General features: G+C 35.1%; 1 long non-coding RNA gene across 1 annotated transcript; it reads left to right on the top strand.

The window, feature by feature from the left end:
• Nucleotides 1-873: 873 nt before the first annotated feature.
• LOC132524200 (uncharacterized) lies at nucleotides 874-14,090 on the top strand. The gene is made up of 5 exons (XR_009541815.1): nucleotides 874-1,066; nucleotides 3,368-3,434; nucleotides 3,989-4,074; nucleotides 8,936-9,010; nucleotides 13,691-14,090. It is a non-coding gene; the product is annotated as an uncharacterized LOC132524200 (long non-coding RNA).
• Nucleotides 14,091-14,791: the final 701 nt, after the last annotated feature.

Here is a 14,791-nt window from a genome sequence, read left to right as displayed (position 1 = left end):
TGAACCTGCATCTTGTTTGCTCGTCATCCTGTCAATCATTTTCCTTTTTTTTAAAAAAAGAAGACAAAAATCTGAAGTCGAAAACACCGAATTCCAAGCTTTTTCCAGGGGCGAAGCCCTTATCTCTAGGGCACTGTACTAATAATACTGGCCTGGCCTACCCCGCTCCAGGAACCCCCTAGCCTTCCCCGAGGGGTCCGCACTGCGAGGTGCAAAAGAACAGCCCAGCTCCAAACCCAAAGGTTCCATCACCAGCCAATCGCCAGCTGGGATCCCTCAAGAAAACCAGAAACACCTACGGAAGGTGAATGGCATTAAGACCAGCCTATCCGCGGGGACTCAGCTGAAGGGGTGGGGTCAGAATTAGCCAATAGTATTGAAGTGGTGGTTGTTAGGCGGGAGGAAGACGCCTGCGAGCGTGCGTGGGGCCGCTCCCGGGAAAGAGTGGAAGGAAGCTCGCAGAACCAATGGCCGCGGCGGGCGCGCGGTAGTGCGCATGCGTACTGCGACCTGGGGCTGCGGGCGGGAGGCGGGGAGGATGGGGGAGGGGAGCGGGCAGGAACGCGGCGGAGGCTGCTGCCGTCGCAGCAGCTGCCGCCGCAGCAAAGAGGCCATGTTGTGTGGTGTGTGGGGCGGGGGGGAGGAGGGCCGGGGGGGGAGGAGGAGGAGGGAGTAAAGCCGAGAGAGGAGACGGGAGAGAGACACCACACACACACGGCACAAGATGGCCGGAGAAGCAGCAGCACCTCGAGCTGTCAGGCGTTCCGCCGCGGCCGCGGGGCCCGCCGGCTGGCGGGGACCTGTGCCCGGGCGGCCCGCAGGCCCTTGGGAGCGAAGCGGCCGCGGCTGGGGCGAGTCGGGCCGCGCGCCGGGGTCGGAGCCCGCGGCAGAGGCGCCCGGGGCGGCCGGGCCCACGACGCGGAAAGCGCCGCTGCGGCAGCGGCCGCGGAGGCTCCCCGGGGCCCGGGCGGCTCGACCCGGTAAGGACGGGAGGCTCGGGCGGGCGGCCCGGCGCGGGACTCGGGTGCGGGCGACCAGGAGGTGCCGACCGCGGCGCTCGGACCTGGTGAGTGGCTCCCCGGCTCCTTTTATTGTCCTTTGTCCTTGGGAGGAAAAGCAAAATGTCCTTGAGCGCGCGAGCAGGAGGGGGCGGCGGGCCGGGCCTCGCCGGCCGGCTCTCCCCTAGCGGCCCCATAGGCGCCGCTCTCTGGCTCTCCGGGCGGGAAGCGCCGCGGGGCCCGGGGCTGGGGGCGCGGGGGCCCTGCTGAAGACCGGGCGGGGGGTGGCCTCGTTGCCGGGACCGGCCCCGCCGGGAAAGGGGCGGCGGCGGTGACCGCGGGCGGGAGCCTGAAGGGGACTGCGCGAGGAGAGCCCCTTTCTGTCCTGGTGAGTTATTTTGATATTTAGGGTAAAAAAAAAAAAAATCCTTTTCAGGTTGTCCGACGGGGGAGCTTTTTAACCCCTTTCCGGTGAGGTGGGAACTCATCTTCGTTTTCGAATTTAAAAGAACAATGGAACCCTGACTACGTTTCAACAAAAATAAAACTTGTTTTTTTTTTTTTCCTTTTGGGTGTTGGCTTTTAACTCTTTCAAAGCCGATTTTGAAAACGGCTGCAGTGTTGCAGATGAGAAGGTACTTGCTGCTTGTTCAAACCTTTATTGATGTTAAGGTTGTCTTTTAAAAATGCAAGTTGGAGGAGTGCTTCTGGTATTTCAGAAATTACGAAGACAAGTTTACTATGTCGTCAAGGCTGTTTAATGGAAATAGATTTTAATTACGGTGCTAGACGATGACGTTTGATTAAGGTAGTTTATTTTACTGAGTAATTACGCCAAGATTATTTGACATTCTGATGTTTGAACAATGATTAAATCTACTGCTCGTTACTTTTAAAAAGATCATAAGGAGCCGTTATCTGTAACTTATCACACCTGAATGTTAGACCATACTTGGGTTAGTTCATAGACTTTTAAAAGTTTAAGTTCATCATTTGATGATTTAAAAAAATAATGTGTATTATCACAAGCCACGGTCGACAGAACTTTTACAAAGGAATATTCTGACACCAAATCTCTTTGTGAAGTTACTTTCTCGTAGTGTAAATATTAAAGTAGGACTGCTCGGTAATGGGCGATGAAGAGGAGCCATATTTGTTGCATTTGTTGCATGCATAAAAATCCAGATATGCTCAAAACGGAACAGTATTTTAATAGTGTATTTTGGTTTTTAAAAAACTTGTAGAGTCCTCTGTATAGTCTAGGAATTTAAAAAAATTGTCTGAGAGGGAATTTGAGTTTAGTGATTTGAAGAACAAACCACAAATGAACAAACCTTTGTGTATTTTAGAATATATTTGTCTTCATCCTGCGGTAGCTCTGGTGGTGTAGAGGTGCAGATCTACGTAAAAATAGTGTTGGGCAGATTTACGTAGTACTTATAAAATCAAAGATACTGGTGTAATGGACTGTGTTTCTGAGGATATTTTTGTCAGTGACATTGTTTTATTTTCCTAATAGCATTCATATAGTGCTACACGTTACATCAGTTGCGCATATCTTGATTTTAGAGACTCTTGGTGTTTAAGTAACAATTTGGTTTTTCAAATCAACATTTCTGAAATTTTTGAGCACTGCAAGTCGTTTGAAATTAATATTCTGAATCTAGTTTTTTTGAATAGCGAAATGCAGAATAATTGCTAGCAGTTTAACCTCATAAGGTCTTTTTACATGAGAAATGGGGGAAGGGAGAGACTGAAAATGTTCTAGACCCCAGTTTGAAATTGAATAAAGGACATAGATACTACATGTTTTAGATTTGCTTTAAAGACAAAGCTAATATCCCACTTGGTGGGATCAAATAACTTGTGGTTTAAAAATTTAAAGTAACCAGTGGCCATTTTAACTTCACTAATTTGTCCTGGAGGAGTTAATTTTTAATTGCTCATAATTGTAAAAGGTATTTCTAGATGGTAAAGAAAATTTTAAGTTGATTTCAGTCTTTAAAAATGGTAAACTTTTCCTTTGTTTTCGTGTATTGCTTGCCATCAAAAGAAGAATAAAAATGAAAACAAGGTCATAATCTTAAATCTGTCCAAAGATGTGAATTTTTTGTTTTTAATCTCAATGCCTTAATCTCTAGTGTTTGTTCATACAACCAAAAGATGAGGAAAATAAAGACTGATAGATATTAAGATAAATAACTGCACCCTTAAAATTAACAGGTAGCGTGTCGATGAGCCATTTCTTGAATTTGTCCAATGATCGTTGTCTCTGGAATATTTTCTCATTGTTTCATCACAGTGAAACTTTGGCCAAAAGTGTTTAAAAATCAAAACATTGATAATCATCTTCCTTTTTTTTTTTAAAGGTAACTTACAAGATTAAAATTATATTTGGTTGATGATGGTTCTGAACAAATACAGCTCTTATTTGAGGTAAGAGTGGGTAAATTTTTATTACTTTGACATAAAAGTAAACTTATTAGGTTTTTATTTTTTTTGATAATATATATTTTTAGTGAATAGTGATTATGAGTAAGTATCTGAAATAATTTTACAAGATCTTTAAACCTTTTCATTGTATGAAAAGTGTATCTGCATAGCCATTGTAACTTAATGTGCCTTTTGAATAGTTTAAAATATTGAAGGTCCTTTAAGCCTTTGTTTAGTTTTGGGAACAAGAAAAAATATTATACTTTGAGGAAAACCATAAACCAAAGATACACTTTTTCTTTTTTGCTATTTAATATACTATGCAAACAATTTAAATCTTATAAATATTTAAAGAAATAAATTTTTTGGGAGATTTAAGCTAGTTGCTATTCACACTAATGGATTTTAGGAAAGAATGCTTTAAAAATCAGGTTTTGTGAGCATAGATTTTATTTTTTCTTCTATGTAATAAAAAGTTTTAAAACACATATTAGTGTTTGGCTATTGGTGGTTCCATCAATAAATTGTTTAGAATATTGTTTTTTTTCCCCCAAAAGGTATGCCATTTTGAAGACTGAGACCGTGGAATTTTATCCTTGAGGATAAAGGAAATCTTTGCGATAGTCTGTATTTTATATAGCAAGTAAGTAAATGTTTTTATGCAACATCTGAAATCTAATAGCTACCAACAGAAGAATATCACTAAAGTTTGTCAGTGCGACATAAACTGTAGACCTTATCTCGAAAAAGGGATAAGAAAAAACCCATCAAATTCTTTTCCTTACATCAAAGCAGTTCTGTGTTAATGTTAAAATAGTTGATACGTGTAATTTACATAGTAGTGAGACATTCAGTATTTTTCAATTAAATGGTTTAGAATTATGGTTAAATCAGTAGTTGAGTCATCAGAATTACGTATCTTTACAATCTGAAATGTACATTCTTTAGCCATTTTTTTGGTGATGCAGATTACGTTTTAGAAATGGCCTAGAATTTTGTATTTGCAGATCTTATGATTTATCTTAAAAGAAGTATATTTCAAAAACTTAATAGAGCCTCTCATATTCTAGTTATTATGTAAAGGATTTAAAATACTCATTTTACCTGTTTTTATGAGTCTTTTTTCCATACAGGTGCAAAAATAAGTTATAGGAAACTAGAATGTGACTAAAGAGACTTCTAATCTATAGCTTAGTCTTTTTAAAGCATAAAAGGAAGAAATAATTTCAATATGTGTATGGTATTTTGACATCTTAAAATTAGATACATGAATGAGAAAAATATGTACAGAATTTTCAGGAATTACTTCTTACTCTTAACACTGAAAGGGGAAGTTACTGTCAAGCAGTATATATTAGGAAGGGATTTATCAGAGGAAATATATAATGAGATACCTTGGGAAGTTTTAAAAATAGCCAAATAAACAATTAATTAATGTAAGGGCAGGTTTACCTTTGTCCTTGTAATTTTTGTGGAAAATTCATCGTTGGTGTTGGCTTATTCTGTTGATTCAAATAGGTGATAAAGGTAATATTTTTATTGCTTTTGCTTTAGCTTTTTTTGCTTTTCAGCCCTTTTGCAGTTTGATCAGATTTGTGTTTATTATAGTGTACAAAAGAAAACCAAATGTTAGACCTTTAACAATGTTTTAAAGATGTAACATATAAAAAAGTTAAGACGTCTTTCATCCCAAGGTCGTTTAACATAAAAATGCCAAGGTTAGGGTTTCCTCTTTGTAAATGATAGGATATTAGGTTGGCATTCAGATGAGGTTGGGCACTGTTATAAAAATTGAGAATTGGGCCTCTTAAGACACAAATGTATGTGAAGTTTAACCTAAGTTTAAGTATAAATTGGCAGTAATTTATAATGGCCTACCAAAGGCGTAATTTGAACCCATAGAATAAAAAACGAATGGTTAAAGAAGATTAGAAATGTTAAATGAAAATTTGTATCTTTTTTAGTCAAGTATTAATAATTATAAAAATAACTTAAGTGTTGTAGTAACTCCTAAGTTAATGTAATGGAGTGTAGTTTTCTTTTTATCACCAACAAGATAAAGGATTATAAGTCACATTTTAAAAAGACCTACATGTACTTCGACCTTCATGATAATAGAGTCAATGTTTTGAAATCTGCTGCTGAGCCAAGCCTGTAAAATTGGCAATATTTTTGGTGGACAGAAATAATGGACACATGGGGGCAAATATAACTGAAGATACTGTTGTTTTAAATTACTGTATTTCATAAATACATTGTTTAGTTTACTACTATTTTCTGCTTAAGAACTGAAGTGATAAATACTTAAATATTTGTTTTGATTTTAGCATTTTGAATTCTTGAATCATAAAAGTCACCTGATCAAGTTGGTGATTGGCTTGCATTGCGTTTGTTATTATTGGTAATAACTGTTTAAAAAATTCCCTGGAGTTCCACAGAAATGAAAGAAGCCATGCCCCATAGTTAACAAAAGGTTTTCATGAACTACGACATAATAAGAGGTTGGATTATGTGCAATAGGTAATTTTGAATATAAATTTTCTTTCAAGTTTCGTTTACTGTTCAGTTTCTTGATTATTTAAAAATTTGGACTGCGGACAACCAATTATTTTACCTTTTCTCCTCTGATTTTCTTCTTTGTTGAGAGGCATAAGGGGAGAAATGTTAATTTGAGGACATCTCCATCTTCTGCATTAATGAGAGGTGTGTGATAGAGTGGAAAATATAACTGTGATTCAGCAGTCAGGAGACCCAGCTTCTAGTGTAAATTAGCCCTGTAATCTAGACGATTTATTCACTGTGGACCTTAGTCTCCTAATTTGTATAAAGTATTTGGAGTTTCCAATTTCTTAAGATACATTTTTGCTCCTGAATTGTGTGGTAAAAATAGAGTGTCTAGTTCTCTTAAACTGTAAAGTAGTTTTTGTAATTTTTGCATTGCAAATCATGGATGTTATTTCTTTGTTGAAGTTATTTGAATAACATGAAACCTGGGCGATAGTGTACCTGACTTTCCTAATTTTAGGTGTTCTAAAATATTAATAAATAGTATAAATGCAGGCATAATGGAAAGTTGATCTTAAAAAGCAGTTAAGGTGTGAAATTGTGTTTAAAAAACAAAGATTTAGAATGCTGCAGTGAAAGCATTGTTTTGATTTTTTTCCTAATTATTTTATTAAATAATTTAAAGATTAGTGTATTTAATGTAACATTTGCAGCTGACCATTGTGAGTATAAATGATGATTTATAGCTTACATGCTTGACTAAGCTATATAATTTCCCTTAAGAAATCTATATTTCAAAGATAAATATCCTCATCTTACCCACTGCCTTTCCCTTCCAGATTGAGCGGGCCAGTACAAACTTTTAATTTTCAAATTGACTTATTTCTGCATATGATTAACTTTTACAACTTAAATTCAGGGATATTCTGGACTTTATAAATAAAAACTATGCGATTTGATTGTTTACATAACTTTCAAGTAACATGTTTCCTACAACGGTTTTATTTATACATTGTGTACAGCTAGATAATCCAGTGTTTTGGAAAACAATCTTTGTTTTTTGAAATTATACCACTTATTTGAAATTGAATATTTCCCAAAAAGCAATTATATCCTAATGTGTGTATTACATAGTAGTCAAAATCATTTTAATTTAGGTTATCAAGCTAAATATTTTGCTTAACTTTAATGCTTTATGAGTTGTGACAGAGTTTTCTTATGACTGTTAATGACTTTATCACTAGTACCTTATTTTTGTGGGTGGTTTCTTATATTTCACAGTGCTCTTGGATTTTATTCTTAATTAAAATGTAAAAATTGTTTTAAGGACTTTAAAAGGTGACAAAACCAAATCTAAGAAAAGCACAAATGGGCTAGTAATGATAATATTAAGACTTGACTAAAGTCGTCTTTGCCTTTTATTATAAAATGAGCAGCAATCAAAGTTGTTATTTATATTATACCTATAATTTCATACTAAATGAGGATCCTCGATACTGCAAAATATTAAAGATAGGAGTATGAGCAAAATTATCAACTTTTGTAATCTGCTTAAGGTGAACTTGGCTTACCCCCCTTTAAAGGAAGGCAGAGTACTACTTTGTCAATTTTTGGTAAGGAGATCGAGTGGTAGATTACATTGGTGTCAGTAATTTTTGTGGTGGTGCAAAGTGTGATCCAAGTCCTCTGGTTTTGATGCAGTGAGCACCCCGAGCCACATACTTGTACTGGTAGGTAGCCTTTTTATAAGCGTGTTGTCAGACTAATGTGATGGGTTTCCCTCAGACATTTCTTTCGTGGGGATTCCTTAAGTCATTTCTGCCCTTCTCTTAGGGGTTAAATCAATTTATTTTACTTGACTGATTTAGGTTTTGTCATTGTTCGGTGTAACTGTCTCCTTTATAAGATCAGATTAAATTTGGAAGCTTAATAATGCTGTGTTTCTTGTAAATTGCTTCATTTTATCAACTTGTTGGGAGGGTATTTTAGCACCTTGCTCTTGAAAGAAATCTTGAAGCAGATCTTACTATTTCTTGGCTTATGACTAGTCAAAACGATTAAAGGGATTTAAATTTGGTAAGATACTCAGGAACTTGCTTTATAATTTGAAAAATTGGAAACCTTGGTCATGGAAAAAGCATTTAGGTAGCTTAGTTTTAGCTTAAATCCTAAACTTTTGCTTTCTAAAAATCCTTAAATTGATACACTTTAATATTGAACTTTTGAACAAAGCTTTTTGGGTAGTTCTACCTATTATTGTGATTATTATAATCATACTTCGGCACAGGAGTGACTGGAAAAAGTATATACCTGTATTCAATTTATTTGAGATACAGGAAACATCTTCCATGTTTATGAGGTATTTCAGTCTAACCAGTGAAAAGTAATGGTTATCAGTAACCAGATAAAAAGTAATTTTTATCACGCACATATTTTAGAAAGGGTTAGTGTTGTGTAGGTCAATATAATTAGTAGAGAAAAAAATTTGAAATTATGCTTAAGGTTTCTATCCTAGAATAGAGTTGATTAAAGTACATGATATTATGAAATAATATAGTAATATTGAAGAGTGAGAAACATGGCCTTGCCAGGTTGGTAATGGAAGCTTTCCTTTAGAAGTCTGGAAAGCAGATTAGCTGAAGGACCAAGAGATAAAATAGTTCTGTACTGTTAAGGAAGGAGTGATGTAGACTCTGTTAAACAGCTGTTTTGCAACCATGACTGCCTGTTAGGGAGCCCAGATTTTTACGTAGGAAGTTTTTGGGGCCTGAGACATAACGTGTTTTTATAGTAACTTTATTCTACAGGTGAGCCCTGTGAACAGCCAAACTTAAGATCCTCTGGATCAGAACTTTTGATTTTCTGCTTGGACTGTATTTATAAATACATGTATGTCTCGGTCTTCTGGCTAGTGATCCTGTTAAGATGTTGAAGTTTCCAAATAAATCTGTTTTTGTCTTTTTCTGTACATACAATTATATTCTTTTTGATTTCTACAGAAATATGAATCCTGAGGCTGAATTATCTAAGGGGCCAGTACAACGAAAATAGATGTTGGTGGAAGAATTTATTTAGTAAGTTTTCCTCAATTTACATGTTTAATTTGTTTTTTAATTTTAAATATGACTTTAGAAATTTTGAGTAACTGAGTCAGAGTCTATAAAAATATAGAGGGATTTAGTGAGGCTCAAAGCAGTACAGAAATCAGCATGGTTAGATGTATATGAAGTTTATTATTAAAATCTTGCACGTTAATTTACTCCAACCTTTTATTATTTTCTACTTTTTTTTACTTAAGCTCAGGCAGAGTTAAAATGGAAAAAACCCTACATTTGAACATGCTTTTAATACTGCACCCTAGGACTTCCCTGGTGGTCCAGCGGTCAAGACTCCACGCTTCCACTGCAGGGAGCATGGGTTCGATCCCTGGTAGGGGAACTAAGATCGCGCATGCGCTGTGTGGCCAAAAAACCCCACAAAACCCTGCACCCTAGATCTGGGTGTTGGTAAACTCCCCCCTATTTTTATAAGTAAAATTTTATTGGAACACAGCTATGCGCTTTCATTTACACATTATCTGTGTTTGCTTTCCAACTCTGGCTACAGAGTTGAGAGTAGCTATAGCTAATGGCCACAAACCCTATAAAATGCTTAGTATTTTTTCCTGTTAGGCAACCTTGCCTACTCTTTTCCTGGATCCTTCCTTTTTGTCAACTTCACATGTGTAAAACTCAGAAACCCTTAGGTTCTCTTGGTAATAGAGCATACTTTTAATGGATTTCATTGTTAGTAATTCAAATAAATGAAGTAATTATGAGCTTTCCTTAAACTTGAAAGGCCAACAAAAAGTTTTTCTTCATACTGGGGTTTTGCCTTGATATTAGAAGGTTTGGTTACTACTACTACTGTGGAATTTCTAATTCCCCATCTGAGAAATAGTGGGAAAGAGTTAGTGGTAAGACTGTAGAAATGGATTTGGATGAATTCTCAAAAGCATTTATTATTGACAGAACTTTTTAGGTATGATAATTATTTAGTAGTTGTTTCATAAAAGTAATTTTTTGAATCACATTCGGGAATCTAGATTCTAGATGATAATCTTTGCTTCTAATTGCTACTTCAACTTCTATTGTATAAATGGCTACTAGAGCCTGTAAAATAGTGAATATTTTTTTTTTTTCGATGGGGGATGGTGAGAGCAGAGATGAAAACTTTACTAATGTAGTGTAATTTATTGACTTCATGCCTTATATTTTAAAATGATTGCCTGGCACATAGTGGATGCTCAATAAATACTTGTTGATTTATTGTATATACTTGCTATTAAACATTATCAACTAGTGTTTTGGGTCTAATCTAGTAAAAAGTGAAATTCATTATTTATAATGCTTTAAATACTAATTTTAGATATGCTTGAATGCCAAAACTTTGACTCAGTAAAAGTTACAAGAAACCACAACTTTCAATCTTTCATGGACATGTAGTCAAGTTTTAAACTCAAATGGGATAATGGGGAAGATTTGATTTGATTGTAAAAACCTTAAGTAAGATGACTCTTTCTTAGCATAGTTGAACAACATAGTTTAGCAATGTTGTGAACAGCTGGCTGGGTTTTTTGTAGTTAGTTTTTATGCCCACTTTATTTAGGACCCAGACTTGTTAATAAGTTTTAATCCTGTTGAGGAGTCAAGCTTTTTTGGTAATAAGACAAAATATGTGAAGTCAGTATTAAATGTTTTCAAATTTAAAGACAATACGAAGATTGAAATTATCATAAGTACCAAGAAGCTTAATTACACGATGAGAATGATCATCATGTAAGCATCAATTTCTGCTGCTTATTGTAATTTTGTACCCATTTGTCCCACTGGTTTTACAGTAACAAATTGTAGTATTTATTAGAGCCACTTGTTTAAAAAATTAAGAGTCATTAATCTTTTTCCTTGTACTCTTTCCCTGTCCCGCACATTTTTTGTTGCTATTAAAATGGGGGTTTGCTGGGAAGTAGAGGTAAGGAAATTGAACCCCTGTTAAACACATCCAGTAATGAATCACTTGCTTGCATTTCAAATAACAACTCATTTTACAATATCCCAGTGTTTTTTTGAACAAATTTACTGAATTAGAATTTAAGACCTCCTTGCTCAATTTTATGTTTTTAATTTCTGGATGTATAGTATTTGGGGATTTTAAGCAGTAGCAGGTACTTATCACCTTCTTACCATAGAAGTTTTTTCTTCTTGGAAATTATCTTAGAACAAGCAATTTGTTCTTTAAAAAAGGAGGTATAAAATAGTGAACATCATAGTGGAAAAATTCTCCTAACTTTTCATAATATTAGCTTGAAGCTTGTATGTTTGATGATGGAATTCTAGATCAAACCATCATCTCTGCAGTATGTTTCCAGTAATTCACAAATCTGGAAAGATGTGGAGTAGTAGGGCTTAGATACTAAACCCTACTCAGTTTTCTGTACTGATCTTATTTTAATGCAAAATGAAATGCTCTTTAAAGCAGAAAGTGTTTTGTCTTTTACAAGTTGACCCCATGATCCTAGAGCTTTCAGAGATACCATGGCCACTGGAATATAAATTATTTTGATTCATTAAGGTTAGTTTGTAGGTCCTTAGGTACTTTGGTTACTGTGGTATATTGGAGGTCTATTTATTGAGGTCCTTCTATATACCGGGTAATGTAAAAGCTATAAATGTACTAACTCATTTAATCCTCACTACTACTGCCACGTAAGGTAGGTACTACTGTTACAGATGAAGAACTGGATTTTGTTACCCAGAAAATTTCCAGGGTCAGAGAACTCATGCCTGCTTTCTTTTTCACTTTTTAACTTTGCTTATTTGCAAATTTAATTTTTGCAAGAAATTGGAATTCCATGAAAATAAATGGATTTTATTCCTAAATCCTTTACTGTTCTTTTAGGTGCTTTGATATTTGAGCACTTTTGCTTATTAACAGAATTCTTACTTCTGGGTTTTCATTGGCTTTATAGGAGTGCAGATTGATCATGGCTTTCTTGTAGCATTCTTTTTCTTCTCCTCCCCCCGCCTTTTTTTTTTTTTACCATGTTAAATATATGACAGTGTATGTGATAGCACGACCAATATGCTAGTATTTTTTAGTCTCTATTTTTGCCACACAAGCTGGTGCATTTTATTAGTTTTGATATGGTTTTAATATCATTTGGCTTTCTTTTGAAATTTTTTTAAAAAATGTCGTTTTAAAAAGAAATTTCTTATAGTGTCTGCGATGAGTTTTTTACCTCTTGTGGCAGAAGAATATAAAGCACGGAGTTTATCACTTAATGTACTAGATTGAATAAAGTGCACCTATAGCCATTGAAATGACTAGCTTGATATGAATGCATTAATGTCACTGTTCATCATAATAGTATTTGCATTCCCAACTCATTGAGAGATTGATCCTGCATTGTAACAGTAGAGATGGGGAGAAATTGGTTTATAATTAACTCTGCAAGAGGAATGATGGTGTTTTTATTTTTATACTTCTATATAGAAATATGTCCCTTAATTGTAAGGAGTGAACAAGTGGAAGATATTTTACTGATATGGGGAATAAATGAGTTATTTTTAGTTCTCCTTTTAGGCTGGAGAGAAATCGGCAAAAAATGTTTTGGGAGGAATAGCTTTCGTTTGATGCTTATTACTGATGTTGTGATGCTCATTTTCAGTATTTTTTTTAATGAGTGGTGGTGTCTCTTGGTTAATCAAATGGTTTATTAAGTAGATTTTTGTATTGTATATAATAGACAAATCCTCATTGTAGTTTTGGAATCAAGGTACTAACTATCTAATGAGCAAAAAATGTCCTTATATTTAATAATCTCCTAGTCAGTCACTCAGACTTCATTGCTATAAATTTAGTTGGAGAGCTGCAAAATTTATAAAGAAGACCAGGGTTAAAACTTATTTTTCTAATTATGTTTTATCATGATGAATCAGGACCATTTATTTAATGGTAAAATATCCTGGCTTCCTTTAATCTCCTTACTTCAAATTATTTAAGCAATGAATTTTTTTAAAACAATGAGGAACATTTGATGTTTTTGCAATGAGAATATTTGTATTGAATTTGAAATCTGATAGCATTTTATGGCAAATATCAAATAAGGCAGGGAAATATTTTGCATTTCTGATCATTTTGTTTTCTAGTGGCTACCTATTTCCTGCATTCTCGTATATGTAGCTAAAGATGGTGACATCTATATTGGCCATTTGTGTTATCTATGCAAAATTAATTAAGATCTGTTGGACTGGAAAACTGCTATGATCCACTGCTTTGGGTTTTTTTTAATCCTTTAAGATTCTTTTCCATATTTAGTTTTATTTGAAGAAGCTTGGAAAGTTTTCTGCATTGAGATTTAGAATCCATAGTGTTGCTGTAATTTAGCCTTCCAGGATTTTTGAATTTGAATTTTTGTTTTCACTTCTCATGTAGACAGTATAACAACATTACATTTAACTATTAAAAATTTGACTCTTCACTGCCACATTTTTATGGTTACTGTGTATCTGTGACAGTAAAAGAACTTTGTTACTGGTGTGCAGTTTTGCCATGATTCTCTTACTGAGAAGTATGTGCAGCACATACAACTTTAATATAATACAGTTTTATAGTTTAAAGCTGTTATAAAATTATTAAAGCTTTGTGTATGGTAAGAGTATCTTCAAGGTGGGTGGATGTTCTCTGAAGGAATAAGATTATTGATATTCCAACAGCATTTTTTTTCTTTTAATGTTTTCATCAAGCACCCAGTCAGCTTGAAGAGTCTCAAATGGACCCTACCACTGAGAAATCAAGATGGCAGTCCACTATGGGGAATTGAGAAAAATGGATTAATACAAGAGTGCTGTGATAATATACAACCAAGACAGGGTTCTTTTAACATGGATTTCATGAAATGAATGAAGATATAGGTTTCTTACCCAGCACAAATGGACAGTGAATTTGACTTTCTAGAGACTTTGTATCATTAAGAACATTTTTGACATTTGGAGAAGAAAGATGGCACATTAACAGATGATAGTTTGTATGCCTGGAATCTTTTGCAGTTTGATCTGTATGAGTATGATCTTGTGGAATGTTAACTTTAATAAAATTTCTAACACTTTAAAATTTCTCAGTTTGGGCTTTTTTTTTTTAAGCTGAAGCTTCATTAAATACTCGGTGTCGCCTTAAATAACACTTTGACCTTTACAGTTGCCCAGCAGTAAAGTGTACTGAATAAAGCTGGTAAAATGGAAATGGTGTACTGGAAAATGTTTTACTTGGTTAATATTTGTCTTTTTACAAAGTTGTGGAAATTTGTGCTTTAAAAGATGGTTGTCCAGTTAAAATGCTATTTTATGCTTTCTTGAAACATCTTACAAAATAGGTTAACCAGTGGGTAATAATAGAATGTTTAATTTGCTGTGAGATTTTAATGAACTTTTAAAACAAAATGCCTTTTGCCTCAAAATTCAGCATGAGTGATACAATATTTTTCTGACTTACTTTGTTTTGATGGAAAAGGTCCCTTTTACCTATACTTATTAAATATTATAAATAAAACATCTTGCAGAATATCTGAACACTTAAATTCAACTGAATCCTCCTATTGTCTTAATATTAGGTGAAGAGGTGTTGGATTTATAAGGGAGGGTAGGGAGGTCCTTAGGGTATTCACAAAAGGACTTGAAATTTTGGTGTCAATAATGTCTGCAATAGATTTTATGAAATAGGATTGATTACTGTATTTTTATTACTCTGTAAATTTAGGAATTTAGAATAAATGAACCACACTATGTCATAGATAACTTATGTTTGAATCCTAGGTGAAT

This window comes from Lagenorhynchus albirostris, chromosome 1 (genome assembly GCF_949774975.1).
Source record: "Lagenorhynchus albirostris chromosome 1, mLagAlb1.1, whole genome shotgun sequence".
In the NCBI taxonomy this organism is placed as follows: domain Eukaryota; kingdom Metazoa; phylum Chordata; class Mammalia; order Artiodactyla; family Delphinidae; genus Lagenorhynchus; species Lagenorhynchus albirostris.
Note: the sequence above shows the minus strand (reverse complement) of the source record. Positions and strands in the feature narration are given on the sequence as shown.